Here is a 16,044-nt window from a genome sequence, read left to right on the forward strand (position 1 = left end):
AATTCATTGGGCAATAAAGTGACGTCTCTGACTGTCTTTCTCACAGTTAGACATTAGGAATAATGTGCCCTAAATGAAGAGCGTCCAATTGAGCTACAACTCTATTCTGCTCCTCGGGAGAGTGTTTAGCTCGGAAAACTCAAATTGGACAGGGTTTACAAATCAATTACCCCTTTCTTCTTTCAAGCCTCTTGAGACAGATATGGCTGCTGTGCATCTGTTACTGGGCTTTTTTATTACACTATTAAATGAGGACCTTAACCAGCATCATTACTGCAGGTTTCCTCTGCTGGCTGAGCTCACAAAGCTGTGCAAAGGGCAGGATGCAGGGATGAAAGGGAGCGCATGAGGCAAAAAAAATTGTTTAAATCGCCTCTCTATTAGGCTCACATTTACAAGGTTCATTTTGTTTGGAAGCCAAACTCTATGGTATGTGACAAAACACAGTGTATGAGTGTATGCACGGACGTGTGATGGCGAAAGGCAGCCGAGACCCTCTACCCCTCCCTGACTCTGTGTTTCTCACCTGCTCTCGTCCGCCCCCCACCTCTAACTCTTACTGCTTCCAAGCAGCTCTCCCAGCAGGGGGGAAACCTCTAAATGAACAAGTCTGAAGACATAAGTCACAGACAGAGTGTGAGAAGGAAGAGAGAAGAGGAGTGAGAGAGAGAGGGCGGGGAAGAAAGCTAGCCACGCAAAAGGAACTTTTTACTGTGCAAACACAATTTCCATCCAGCCTGTATGCTCTCTCCATCTCAGACTGGTGTTAATCGGCTGGAGAGGCCGGTCCCGTCTCAGAGCTCAGGTTCTCCCCTCCTGCACCTTTCATTGCCCTTCTCAGTCGGCCTAAACATTCTTTCCTCCTCTGTCATTGACTGTCCTGTCTGCATCCCTCTTTCTGCTCACCTCTTCCTTATGTCACAATGTTTATCCATTTATTTTCCCCTTTCACTGATCCAGTACCTTACAAAAGTATCCCTATGAATGCTCAGTACTTAGATGACCACCTTCTGCTTCAACATCTGGTGCAGGTCTTTTGCTTTATCCCTGTGTCAGCTTTGGACATCTCAATATTAAAATTTGTACCCAATTATATTTCCAAAACAGTTCAAGCTAAATCAGATTGGACAGCGAGCTTGTGTGAACATCAACCTTGCAGTCTTGGAACAGATTAAAATCAGATCTGAGACTGGACGTTGACTGGGTCATTCTAACATAAAAATTCAATTAATTAATTTTAAAAACTTTATTTGTCTGGGGGTGGCAATTAAAAAGGCACATAGAGCATTTATAAATACAAGACAAAATACAGAAATAGAAAGAAAGTGCAATATGAATTAGCAAGGTGCAAATATATGTATTGGGAGGGAGTTGTGTGATGTGTGTAAATATGCTTTGATCTAAAGCTCTGTCTGTATGCCTGTATGTCGTAGTTTAACTTTAAAGTGAACTATGTCCTAGTATCAAGTATTTTGTTTCTGCAGAACTACAAAACACCTTCAGATCAACTGTAAACAGTTCTCCTCTTTATGTTCAAGAAAATCATGATGCTGCCACCACCATGTGTCACCATGGGTGTGGTATTTTCAGGGTAATCTGGGATTTCCACCACCCATAGTATTTCACAAACAGTACCAGATCACCTTCTTCATTCAGCTTTTTCTTAACAGGAACGTTTTGCTGATTTAACATGAGGCATGACTAATGGTTGTCCTGTGGACAGACTAATTGCTTCTCTCATTATGCTCCCTTTAAGATTCAGTTAAACTGAATTACACTGTATTTTCAAATTAGGTCCATTCTAAAGCCAATTGGTGCAATAGCGTTCAGTTAGGGTTATTTGTGTGGAAGGGTGTCAATACAAATAAATGCCCCACTTTTCAATTTTTTAATAATTAAAAAAAAAAAAAAAAAAAAAGCTACTTCCTTCCTGTTCATTTGGTCTTCCAAATACAATCCAAGACAAACAAAACAAAAAGAAGCATTAAAGTTTGAGGTTAAAACAACAAGATGTGTCCAAGGGTACGAATGCTTTTTATATAGTGCAAAAGAAGACAGGTTAACATTTTGCTTTTTTAACTTTCTTACAGTGTAGAGTGAAAGTCCAGCTCCTATATTTGGTGCATTCCTCAGCAGACTCAGTAGTTCCCCGAGAGACTCAAGCCTCTGACTCTTTGTCTGTCTTGCACCATTTGCGGTTAGTTACTCCATCTGCGTGTGTCTGCGAGTGATGTGCTCTCTATCAGGGCTGACCGCCAGTGGCCGGCGCGCCGTGCCTCTACGTCAGCCAGACACTGAACCCGTTGTCGTGTTGTTCTACGGAAGCAGAGAGCTGCTGACAAACACATGGGTAATCAGTGAGGCTGGAAGGGAGAACGAAAGTGGGGCAGAGGGTCCCGAAGAGGCGAAAGGAGAAAAAGCAACAAGAACAGGAAGACATAAAGGAACATGACTTGTTTGATGTCACAGCTTGCCCTATGGAGTGACTTTGTCAACATGACATGATCTCAGTCACTTCGGCGGGGTTGTGAGGATGCCCTTTTGCTGGCCGATTGACAGCCACACACTCACACAGAGGCACACAAGCAAACTTGTACACATATGCTTACGTCTGTCAGATAGTTCACCTAAGCATCTAGAGCCATTTGCAACCCCCGTCCCTTTAAACGTGACATGGCCTTGCTGTTTTTCTGAATGCTGACGCACTTTGGCCCCCCTCATCACGGACCATTCATTAAATTAACGCTCATTACACAGTGACAATCATAAATCAACCTCTCCACAACAGTGATAGCAGATAACATGACCTGCCACAGAGCACATGGGCTGACTCATTCCACCGGCCACTTCCTGTACGTCAGCCATACAGTGTGTAAATTTCATCATAACTGAGAGCAAACACCGGGGAGGAAATTTCATATCCGTACGTCGTCACTTTTTTATATTTTGGTATCAGCAGATGAGCTCTGCAGTTTGGGAGCATGCTTGGGATTCGGGGAGACCTCTCTCCTCATTTATCCGGCTCAGCTTTGAGAACAGAAATAGATGAGGTGGACGTCAGGTTCACTCAGATGCCATCTGAATGTTGAAGCGGCTTCATGTGGTGCAAACAGAACATACACTAAAAGTGGATGAGTCGTGTGTTTTTCTGCTGGGACTGGATTAGGGTACCTAACATGTGGTACCAAGTCTTCTGGGTTTGGGGAGAGGCTGGTTCACCGACCGCCATTCTGAACTATACACCCAGCCTTTGACTGCTGTTTCCAGGATGGCATCTCAAATTTACAAAATTCTTCACAATGAGAGATAAAGGTATTCTGTTTTGATTATCCATCCACCTGTTTGTTCGTCGAAGCATTATCTGCCCCTGTTTATCCTTTCAGAGTTGCAGAGGTGCTGGTGCTCGTCTGTTGTTTAGTCATTTAGTTTAGTTAAGTTTAGTAAAGTTTTTGTAACAATTTTACTCTAAATTGTCCAAGGACATTTGTGAAATATTTATTTTGAAGGGGAAGGATTCTGAGTTTTTTTTCCAAAATAAATAAAAACAAAATAAAATATCGTGTCGCCCAGACGATATGGTTTATCGTCTCGTTTTGTGAGCTGGATCCATTGTTTCACATCTAACATGCAAAAATGCTGATGTCAGTAGGTTGTTGTAATGAATTTAAAAGCACACTAAGGAATGAGTTTGTTCACATAAGACAAAGGTGATCACATTTTTTTGACACATGAGCCAAATCTATTGGGTACTGGAGGACCACAGAAATGTGTCTTATTTTCAGGAAATCCCTGTTCGTGCCAAGCCTCATGTTGCTCCTCTGCTCTGCCTCTTTTGGCACTGATTGATGATTGGTTTCACCTGTGCCACTGCTTATATGAACTCCTGCTCCGTACTCACTCACTGCCAGGTTGTTTGCCATCAACCTTAATGTTGAACCAGGACTCTCTTAGTTTATTTTGTCAATGGTATTTAATCTGTGTAAATAAAGATCAAACAATAAAAAAAGAATGTTCTTTCACAACCTTCAAACATTCTATGACTTATTTTCTGTTTTGTTTTGTTTTGTTTCTTTTTTTGTTTACCGTTTCCTTTGCCTGCTCACCTGACTGCTCTAAGACATGTGCCTTCAATCCTTGTTTCATCACCTTGATATTGATTACTGCCGTTCGGATTTTGGATTTGTTGTGCCCTGTTCCCCCTCTTTGTTGCCATTCTGGACTGTAAACTGACCAAGGTACTTAGGATTATGGACAAAATGATCACCCACCTCCCCATGATGAAACCTGATCATTGTAATTATGTGTGAAGCAGTTTCCCCGGCCTACAATGTCACCCTTCGTAGTTTCCAGCGTATAGAGCAACGGCCTCGAGGACCTAGATTTGTGGGCCCCTTGTAGTGTCTTTCCCTGTGAAGTCCTCTGGGTGAAACAACCTCTGGCAAACTGACATTTCCCCCTCTCTTCTGCAACACCTCAGAGGATTCAAGTATATCAATGTCCAAGTCTCCATAGAACAGTGGTCACAAACCTCAAGGCACAGTGTCCTGCAACCTTTAGATGTCCCTTTACTTCAGCACACCCAATATTCCAATATTAGTTAATTAACAGAGCTAGTAGAGATTGACTGCAAGCTAGTCAGACAGTGTCACGGTTTAGTTCAAATGTGTATGACAAGGAACAGATCTAAAGGTTGCCCCATTGAGCAGGGGTGGGCAATCCTGGTCCTCGAGGGCTGGTGTCCTGCAACTCTTGGATGTCTCCCTGGTCCAACACACGTCAATCAAATAGCTGAATCACCTCCTAAGTGCAGTCAAGTTCCCCAGAATCCTGCTAATGACCTCATTATTTGTGTTGAAGAAGAGACTCGTCTAAAAGTTGCAGGACACCGGCCTTTGAGGCCTGGAGATGCCCACCCCTGCGCTTGAGGAACACAGTTTGAGACTGCAGTAGTAGGAATTCCAGGAAAACTATTTCTGCCAGGGAAACCACAACTTGCTTGTGGTTTTCACAATCCTTCTTATTTGTGATACCAGTTACTTAACACCCTGACTCCTTTACAAAGTCTAACCAGAAAGCTGCTCCCTAGAAATTAGGTTGCAGCTTGAACATTTCCACTTGTATCATTAAAAACTGTTTACTGGAGTGTGGTTTACGTCCTGGGTTCAAATCGTACTTTCCGATTACATAAACATGCAAATAAACAAAATAGTCCAGTTATTGAAGAAATTGGGTCTTTAAGTTGTATTGATGTAAAAATATGTGAAATGTTTCCTAAATTTTGGGATTGATTGATTTCTCCAGGGAAATAAACTTGTCTGATCCACAATAACAGGCTATGGGTCACTCGTTGTTCAAAAAAGCTTGCTGTATTTAACTAAGTTATGGGTGTGCCCAAGTCTGTTTTTGAGTGTAAGTCGGTGAATGCCTGTGAGCCAAAGTAAAAGCAAACAAGTGTGAATAATTACTGACAAAAGCTCAGGGATGTACCAACACTTTTCCTCTTCAAGATTTTAATTGGACTTTATAACTTGTTGACTTATAATTAGACTTTGCAACTAGCTTCCTGGTTAGAAAGGCTCGATGGTGGTAGGAGTTTGTCCTGTAATTGATGGGTTGCTGGTTCGAGCCCCCCTTTCCATCATTGTGTCCTTGGGCAAGACACTTCACCTGCCTTGCCAGCTGGTGGTGGTCAGAAGGCCTAGTGGCACCGCTGTATGGCAGCCTCATTTCTGTCAAACTGCCCCAGGGCAGCTATGTAGCTTGCCATCATCAGCAGGTGGGGGTGGGTATGAATGGGTGAATGACTGAATGTAGTGTGAAGCACTGTGAGTCCTCTGGACTTGATAAAGTGCAGTACGAGTACAGGCCATTTATCATTTTAATCATTTCTGAACTGTTGTCAGGGGCTGCACCAAATCATTCCATTGGCCACAAAAGACCCTCAGGTCACAAACTTGAAATACGTTGGACTTTCTTAGATTCAGCAAGGTGTGGGAAACACTCCTTTGAGATTTTGGTCGGTATGGAAATGATGGTATTACACAGATGCCATGAATGATGCCACAGATGAATTTGTCGCCATCACATCTGTGATGCCAATCTCCCCTTCCTCCATGAAGGTATTGTTTTGGATTGCGATTGTGTGCCAGTGGAGGACATTGGAACACACTAATCTCACTGTTCAGTATTGGGCATGGTCAACAACAATACCCAGGTATTACTAGAGTGTGGTTTATGTCCTGGGTTCAATACCCAGGTATTGTTGTTGACACTTAAAACACTTAAAGGTGTTTAAACCTTTAAGTGTTGTTACTAAGGGGACCAAAATGTGTCAAGAAAATCCCCCTGGCTCTCTCATTAAACCACCAGTAGCAACCCGGACCATTAATGCAAGGCAGGTTTCTATGTTTTAGGTTAGCAAAACTACCCAAATGAGATTGTTTCAGTATCCCTTTTTGAGGTAGATTCGTTTTCTTACATCATATTGTGCTATTGTTTGTTTCCTTTTTCTGTATCATCTTGTGGAATGAAAACAGTTACTGTAACTGTTTATAAAAATTGAGAACTATCTCTCTCTCATACTTCTTGGACGCACAATCTTATCTCTGAAGTAGAGAAAGATATGGAAGTAATGTGTTTTTGTGCATTCCTCCTAACCACCATCATCCTCTCCAGCTCAAAGGTCTAAGGACCATCTTTTAATCTACATGCCCTGCCACAACCCACAATGTCTCGGAATTTCATTTTCTTGACCTCTGTTAATTGAGGGGAAACACAAGCACTCACTTGAGGTATGAAGTTCTGGAGCCCCTTTTCCACCGGAAGTCAGTGACTAAAGGGAATGACACGAAAGTTATTCTAATCTTTCTATTCTTGCCAGCATTTGGAAGCACTTTGACTCTTGGCTGTTCTTAATTAGCCATAAATGCATCTGTCCAGAGACCTTTAAATACCTTGTATGTCTGCCTATATCAATAACACTCTATGACTCAAAGAGTCATAGAGTGCAAACTTTGCAAACATGCAAAGTTTGCATGGCCAATTCGATGCTGTCAATAAATTTCTCATGTTCTTTATGTCTCTCTTTTTGTTTTTGCAGCTTACCACCTTGTCCTCTCAGTTCATCAATCACGCTGTTGCTCCTCATTAGAAGACATATGAATGCCTGCTTGCCTGTGTGCCTGCCTTGTATTACAGACACCCTTGCATTTGGCTGGACCCCCAGCAGTGGGACAGTGCATGCCAAGAATGCAAGGAATGGCCCTGTGAGTGATAAGAAGGAAATTCCCTGTAATTGACTGGAAGAAAAGCTTAGAAATAACAGAACATTAAGGGGGGGAGGGATTAAAAGAATGACGACACATAATAGGATGGAGAAGGAACCCTGTACAGACAGGTTTCACATAAAGTCAATAAACTCTGTGAGGGAAGCTGATGATGTGGATGGAGTCATGATGCATGAGAACATGCTGCCTTTACTGAATGGAGACAGGTGGGAAAGTGGTAGCATTGACAAATCCTGATCCAGATTAGCTTCCAATCTGCTGTAACCTACCAAATCTGATTTGAGAGCAGTCTCCTGACAAGCCTACACCGTTCCGGTAAAAGATTTACATAGACTCATGTACATGAATGCCAGTATGTTGGGCTGTTTAGATATTTCTTTATAACTTTTTTTTTCAATGTAGAATAATTATACAACAAATTATTTTGATGATTAAAAAAATGAAATGGGCAACACATGTTTGAAGGGTTCCAAATTAGATATATTATTCTTACAGCCATATAAGAGTAATATGGCTGTATATATGGCTGTATATATATTTTAATCATCTACATATCTTCCAGACTAAAGTCTGTTGGCAGATTCTGATTCATCAGTGTCCATGCTTTAAATCATGGTCTGGAACGATTCTGCTCCCCCAGAGAATTGTGCAGCAGAGCAGGGAAACACGCAGCGTAAATTCATGGTAATAGAGACATAACATTGCATAATATGGTAACACTAAGAAGCCCCACCTGATACGTCATTTACATTCATCTCCCTGGCAACTACCAGGGCATGGAGACACAACTGCACCGTTCACAAATGTCTTCCAGCAGTACATTCTTTAATTACCTACTACCTAGCTGTAGTTAGAATGATTATTCTTGATAAAACAATCTTTGTCTAATCTAATCATAAACCTTTTCTCCAGAAGGCATTTGACTTATCTGTGTGGGGGACTGCCATTTGCATTCAGATACATGTTAAACTTGTATCTAAATATAGTGACATTAGTCTTGGAGTAGTAACCAGAGCCTCGGTGAGTCTTTGTTTTGTTTTTCTTGGACATCTTAACCATTTTTCTGTTCATCTAAGGGTCTCATTAAATACTCATACTGCTTCAGAATCTGTTGATGAAGAAAGACCCCCCAGTTCCAAAACATGCAAGTTTATGCTCCATTAAATTATATACACATTGCTGTACATTGAAAGGCCTTTGGATTTGGACAAATGGTAAGACAAAGATTGTGCTTTATGGCCACAGTAATAAGAAGAATGAGTGGATGGGTCAAAGTGTGGCTTTTAACCCAAAAAAAACACTGCACAAACTGTTAAGTTTGGTGGTGGTAGTATTAACTCATGGGGCTTTTTCACCTTAACAAATAATTTTAACGATTAAAAAAGCTAAAATGGCAACACAAGCCTAATATACATACATATACACCTAATAATATTTGGTGCATATTATTAGGTGTATAATATCCACCTAATAATATTTTATACAATGTACCAGTACATTGCACAAAATGGATGGATAATGAAGAAGTAGCATAACCTCAAAATTCTTTAGAATTGAAACTTGGAGACAATTGTTTGTTTCAGCAGGAAAAGGTCCAAAACATCCATCAAAACAGTTTTAGGAAAGATAAAACAAGCAAACACTAAACTTTTGAAATAGCCCCACCTTAAAGGTAATGTTAATTTGTAAACCATTTTTAAAGTAAGGCTCTTGCCAGGAAACCATTCATCCATTGGCTTTACCATCTTATCCTTGAAGGGTCACAGGAGGGTAGTGATTCTCTGCAACAGGCATTGGACAGGAAGCAGGACAAACACTGGAAAGGTCGCCACAAGATAACACAGAGACACAGAGGGCAAAAAGCCATACACACACTCAAACCTAGGGGCAATTAGAAATATTCACGTAACCTAACAGTCATGCTTTTGGACAGTAGAAGGAAAGCTACACTTGCATTCGGAGAACACGCAAGCTCCATACACCAAGATTTCAACCCAGGACTTTCTTGTTTCAAGTTATCTGTGTTCACCACAGTTATTTCAAAACCAACCAATTTGAAATAATTCTACCAATTGTGCTAAAAAGGGCAATCTCATGTGGAATTACATCAGAAGCTTGTTAAAGGCTACAAAAAGTGTGATTGAAGTGCAGGGAAATTTAACTAAATATCAGTTAGGGTGTATGTATACTTTTGAGGCAGTAGGTACACTTTTGACCTTGTGTGGATTAGAGAAGTTAGTGTCATGTCCATAATGAATGAATAAAATTTTTCTCACCATAGTTGTATGTATTTATTTGGGGACTGGCTTGTATTTCCTGAGCTGCCAGCTGATAATTGCTTTGAGTTACTAAACTGCAACAGGACAGATTGGATTACACGCCACCAGGGTAGTTCCCCTTCTAACCTTCTTGTTTCTCCCAGATTACATCAGTGGTTCCTTCACATGTTAGCAAGCGCATACCTCACAGTCACATCAGAGGCCAGAAAATAGCCTAGTGTTTTAAGACAGAAAGGGGATAATGGGATATTATGGATCAGGGCAAGAAGCGTAGCAATCCTTCCTGTGCATAGCTTTCTATTTAACATCATACTCAAGATAAGAGAAGACGGTTGATGGTGATCTGGTTTCTGTTTATGCAACCCGTGTGTGAATGTTTGCCCATTGTTCACATCTGGCCTGAGCCAAGTCTCTTCTGTGTTCAAATCATAAATAATGAACAACTGAGAGGGAAATGAAACATTATCCGCATAAAACTCCCCGGGGTGTCTTATCTTGAATGACAATGATTCATTCCTGTCGTCTTACTATTGCAGGGTAAAAGTTGGCCAATTATAACAACAAAATTGAGACAGATAAACACAACTTCTAGCCACAGTCTGGGCTTCTTTTTCCCAAAAGTATTTATTAATTAATCTTCAAAGGAATAGGGTCAGGTCAGCATTGTAAAGCTTAATGGATAAACGGTAAGTGCGGAACAATGAGGTGAAGGCTAGAGTGTGTGAACCCAGTCGCTCTTTACAGCGTGTTTGTGCAGAAAGGAACTAAGCTTAGAACTGGATCCAGTGAATCTGGTGACTCCCTCTGTTTTGTATATTTTGGTCAAAGCCTCATATAACGACCCAGTGCGGTTTCTTGGCTTTTCGACCCATCTGAAACAGCTGACATAAGGCGCATAGGTGGGTGTGTGAGCTAAGCTTTGAGTTGAAGTAGTGAAAGGCCTGGGCAGACAGGATGGATGTTTAATTTATTTTTTATTTTTTTGTAAAGCGAACCCCTGGGAAGTTTGGACGACCGACAGCTGAGGTGGAGCCTGAGGCAGCCAAGTAGGAGGGAGAGTGTTTTCATGTGTTTATGCGTGTGTTTTCCTTCACTACTGGGACTTTCTCTCAGGGCCTCACCTTACTGTTACAGGGTTCAATTGGGGGTGCAGAAACAGGTCTTAGGGACAACCTGTTGAAGAACTCCTGTTTCCTCCAGGGAGCAAAACTTTTGAGGTACAGTGTTTCCCCATCATCACCCTCCATCTTCAATGTGCCGAATCAGTGGAAGGCAGAAACCCGGAGAGTATCTCTGACACTAATATGGAAAAAAGCCTGTTTGGAATGAATATAAGGGCAAATATTATTCTTCCTGAGCGTAACCACGGCGAGCACCTCTGACCTGGCAATGAAAGTGCTGAAACAAAAAGCCCAAAGACTTTCTCTGCTCCATCAAAGGAGAGCTACATAAAATAAACACGACCATCAGATTACCGCGCTGAACACGGGGCTGCGTTAGCCCAGTGCCGGCTGCCCTGCCGCCCAACCCCAGCAGCTCTATGGGAGTTAAGTGTGGGGTCCGCTCAGTCAACACCATGACGCAAAATGGAACAAGCCTCTGACAGAAGCCCCAGGCTGATGGAATAAGGCCCCTACCCACAGGCCCGCAAAGCCCCCAAGCTGGGGAGAAGCACACTGAGCAAGAACAGGATGGAAGATGAGGGGAGAAGGTAGATGAGGAAAAAGAGTGCTGGTTCCAAAGTGATGCCACTGGCTCTCTCCCAAACTGAACAGCACACACATACATGCCCCGTTGCCACAGGGAACCAGCAGCAGCCGCAGGTCAGGACAGACAGCCGCCAGTGGAGACAAGGCCGGGGCAGGGCACGGTAAGGTACAGTGGTTAGTGGTGGTTGCGGTAGCAGCCAGTGAGACTGTGAAGCTTAGGATGCCCCAGCGCAGTCGGCCTGACCTCACAGGGGTTCTTTTATTTCTTTGCGTAAGTCTCAGAAAGTTTGTGTGTCGGTGTGTGCGTAAAAAAAAAGTCGGCATGTTTATGTTTACGTTTCTCGCTTGGGTGATGTAACCGCGAGAAAACAAATCCGTCCCTTGAGAAATCACCACGGCCTTTCTCTTGGCCTTTCAGTCACCTCACTGAGGCTCTGCTGTCTGTGTCAGCCACAGCTACAGTCTGTCAGACGCAGACTGATTTCCCCCCAGGCACCTCTGACCTTCTCTGCAGTCATCTCAAGGCTCATTCTTACACCCCCAGTCTGTCTTTATGTCAGAGATTCCCCCTGTTCCCTTATTTCCTTCCTGGCCTTAACGCAGGAGTCAGCCTGCACAATATATTCCACTCTCACGTTGTTTGAAGCTGACTGTCTGGTGAATGTGTCTCAAAAAGCCAGGTTCTGAGACCCAAAAGGAAAAACCACATTCCACAGTTACACTGGATTAAATTTATATGCTCACTCTTTCTCATCTAATTTCTTCAAAAAGGTTTTTCCACCAAGCTGGTCCAGGGTTAAACAGAATTAGTCTTTGCTTAGAGAGAATAACCAATCAAATAATTGTAGTTGCAATGTTTAAAACTCATGAGTTAATGTAATTTTTTATACAAAAAACTGAAAAGAGCCAGAGGTGCAATATTAAAAGAAATATTAGCATCAGAATAACAAGACGTCATCACCTCTCATCTTCCCACATTTATTAAGTCACTATTTTCCACTAAATCCATAAACGCTGTTTCTTATTAAGTTCCTAAATATTGCTGGACTTAGGATACTTTCAGCTGGTGTTATTACTGTTACAGCGGCAAACTTTTAGCGCAACAATAGCTCCATAGGCTTCCCAGGTCCTGGTTAATTAATTGATTTTGGGCTCCTGCTTTTATAGAAATTGAATTTTTACACTCAAAATAAACACTTTGAAAAACAGACGCAAATAGACACACGAGGCAATCAGTAGCAGCTCTTAGGAAATATGAGGTAACCTACATCAACCTAGGAAGTGCACGATTAGCCAGTTAGCAAGATTTCTTCCGTTCTGATGTCAGAGAGCTTCACAGACGTAAGCAGCGAGTCTGTGGAAATGAAAGGTCAAATTCCAAGGGTGAGTTCAAGCTACATGGTTAAACCAATAAGATCAAACATCAGCTGACTTGGATGACAACTCAGTTCCTCGAGAGCTAGTGTCCACGCTAGCTTAATTTAATTTCTGCTGCAACACAACTGAATTACCTCATTCAGGTTGGAACTGAAGCATCAATTGGCCTGGAGTGGGAGACGTTTTCTGGTGGGAGGATTAGTTACTGGATGAAATGTTTATGCTGACAAAATAAAGTGGCTCAGATTTGGCAAATGGATTGTGGAAAACCTAGTTTCTTTCATGGAACCAGTTAAAAACTGGCTGCAGTACCAGTTCTGGCAAGAGCACCATAACTGCTTGGTGGAAAAACTCAAAAGGATTGCTTCTTCTAACCCCATGGTTCTAAAACATAGTTACAAATACTACAGTTGGTACTTCTAGTCAGCTTTTAGTAGTATTCAGAAGAAATGTTGTTGACTTGTTTTGGTAATTATTTACAAATTGTTGCTACCGTTCTTTTGGCACCTCTCACTATGAGGTTGCCACAGCACAGCAGTCTACCCCACTTAACAGCTGTGTGCACATGGACTTGGTAGACGTTTTACACCGGATGCTCATCCAACTCGTAGCTATACTCAGGAGAAAGGGAACAAGGATTGAACCAGGAACCTTCAGGTCTGTGGACACTCGGCTGTACCACCTGCCAATTGTATAACCAGTTAATTGAAGGTTATACAAGTTGATTAACCATGAGCTAACAAGCATCAAACGTCCAAAAATAGCAAGACAAAATTCACATTGGTTTTTCTAAGTATTACTGGGTCACACAATGAAACAAATCGTGCCAAAGAGCTACTTTTTCTTCTTTAAAAAAAACTAAAAATGCCAAGAGCTGTTACGCTGCTGCTTTAAAGTCAGTCGGTATATTGGTTTTTGGAAAACTGGGCTCCTACTGAGGAGGTTTTAACTTTGTGAGAACAATTGTTCTAAGCATCACATTCTGACCTTTATCCTCCTATGACGTGTGACTTGAAAAGAACCCTCAAGGCTTTAAGATGACGCAAGGCTCAGGTAAAATGTTGCCAGATCAGAAACTTAAAGCCCTGCCAGGTTGTAGCTGTTTCAGTGTAAGAGCCATGGGCCTTCTTTCTGGTTCCTGAAAATGACTCCCGCGTGCGCTAGAACGAACACAATCACTGTGGTCCACTGGGCCTCACACCAGCAGCGTTGCATTACCACGTTTGCTTCCCTACTGTTCTCCTTTTCTTTTCATCCTTCCCTCGTTTCTCCTCTGACTCAGCTGTTTTTGTAGGAAACTCCATCTCTTTGAAGAAGGGGCTGGATCTTTCATTACTCTGCAGCAAGGAGAGAGAAGGAGATGATAGGGGGCTGAATAAGTGGGCCATTGTCTTCACCCCTTCCCTTTATGGACCAGAGGTAATTCTACTGGGCTAATTACAGAGAACGGCTGCAACAGGTGTGGAACTCTGCACCTGGGTTTTAAAAAAAAGGTCTGTATGATTGTACAGATCAGGGTGAAAGTGTGTATGACTTTATGGCTTTGTCAGACATTTCCAGACAAATTTAGTCTTTAAAAAAATATTATGTTTTATTGTGGAAGCATAATCTAATTCTGAAAGCGTTTAGAAAAATCCAACCTTTCGTTTTAGTAAATTCAAAACGGAAAATCCCATGTTAAGAAATTATTATTTTTCCCCAAAACAAATGTAGCCCCCTGTGACATTTCCCAAGATTGAAACATACAGAGAAAGGCATCTTGGACCATTCATCTTTGTGCAATATCATTGGATCACCCACATTCCTCTCTTTTCAGCCAATCCCACAACTTTTACTCATGATTTAAGCACTGGGTCTGAGATGACCACTTATTTTGATTTTGTGTCTGGTAAACTATTTCTTGTTGATTTGGTCATATATTCTGGTTCATTGTGCAACTAAATGACACAGTTAAGACATTTCAAGGAGTTAATGAAATGCACGATGCAGGAGACGTAACCTACAACATCACATATACCCCAATGTTAAAATAAGATGCTTTTCCACATTTTCATTGTTTGTTGCTAAAAACTTGATCGTTTCCACTAAAGTTTATTATACACCACATGCTTAAATTACAAAAGTCCCATTCTTTTCTCAAACAGCGAGTTTTGGAGATTTTTTTTTTGCTCACTTACCTAGGGGTAAACATTGTTTAAAGTTGAATGATCCTGGTTCATATTCCAGTTCCATGTTTTGATTCTGGTTCCAAATTATTCTTGATTTTGATTCTATATACAGTAGAGATGGGCTCAAAAAAGTCTACATGCCTTTAATGAGTTAGCTAACCAGAGTTGTTTCTGGATTTAGAAAGTCCCAACTTCTCAATTAATTTTTTTTCCACATCATTACTTCCAACTATTATATAATATCAAACATGTACTTGATATACATGTTATTAATCTTCTTTTTATGTGGATTCACTTTTGCAAGAGCTTTATCTGATGAAAACACTTTTACTCCAATTATACTCCTATTATCTGATGCTGCAGGCACCAAAAACATGTAATTAAGCTCCCACTGATGAGCTAACATGGTGCAGAAAAGCAAATAAAGAAAAATAACTTGTAAAACCTAGTCCAGGTTAGCAGTAGGTACAATATGAAATCATGAACGGCGAGTCTTTTCAACTGCCTGGCTAATGCTACCAATTTTCAACTTCAGTTTGTGAAAACTTTCTGATTTTTCTTGATTGTGACTGCAGTCAGGTAGGCTGGTGGGTCCAGCCAGAGGAAGAAGCAAAGGATGAAGTTTGGCGCACTGCATCAAAGACAAGCACTCTAATTAATCTTACACCACAAAGCCAGAGGTGCTGTGGTGCTCCCTCCTTTGTACAAAATAGTCCCGTTGCAAATGTTGTGCTGAGCCGACTCCTCGGTTCTTTTAGTAAAGTGAAGCCACACTTCCAGCTGATTCTTCTTCATTGGATCTGAATATCAAAACTAGGAATGAAAATTAAAAAATTTGAACAATCCTGGGATTATTTAAGTACTAATCCTGGTTCCAATTGATTTTTGAGATTCGATGCCTGACCGTACCGTCCTCCTGACTGAGTTTGTAGCAAAATAAACTCAAGTTCTTCTCTGGACTTGTAGACTTACACAGAAATATTCCAATGTGTTATGTAATATTTATATCTAAATTAAACAGATTCACTTATTGAGATGTCTGTCTAACTTGATGTTGCATGTTTGCTTGTCTTTCTCATGTTTACGAATGGCTAAGAGAAATGGGCATCAAGTAGTATAGTATGGATTAAGGTTCTTATGCTTTGATTAACTTAAAGTGGAAAGTATTAATAAAAAAATGACAGAAATAATCTTATTTATAGAAAAAATCTTAATGTGGGATTTT

This window comes from Xiphophorus maculatus, chromosome 3, assembly GCF_002775205.1.
Source record: "Xiphophorus maculatus strain JP 163 A chromosome 3, X_maculatus-5.0-male, whole genome shotgun sequence".
Lineage (NCBI taxonomy): Eukaryota > Metazoa > Chordata > Actinopteri > Cyprinodontiformes > Poeciliidae > Xiphophorus > Xiphophorus maculatus.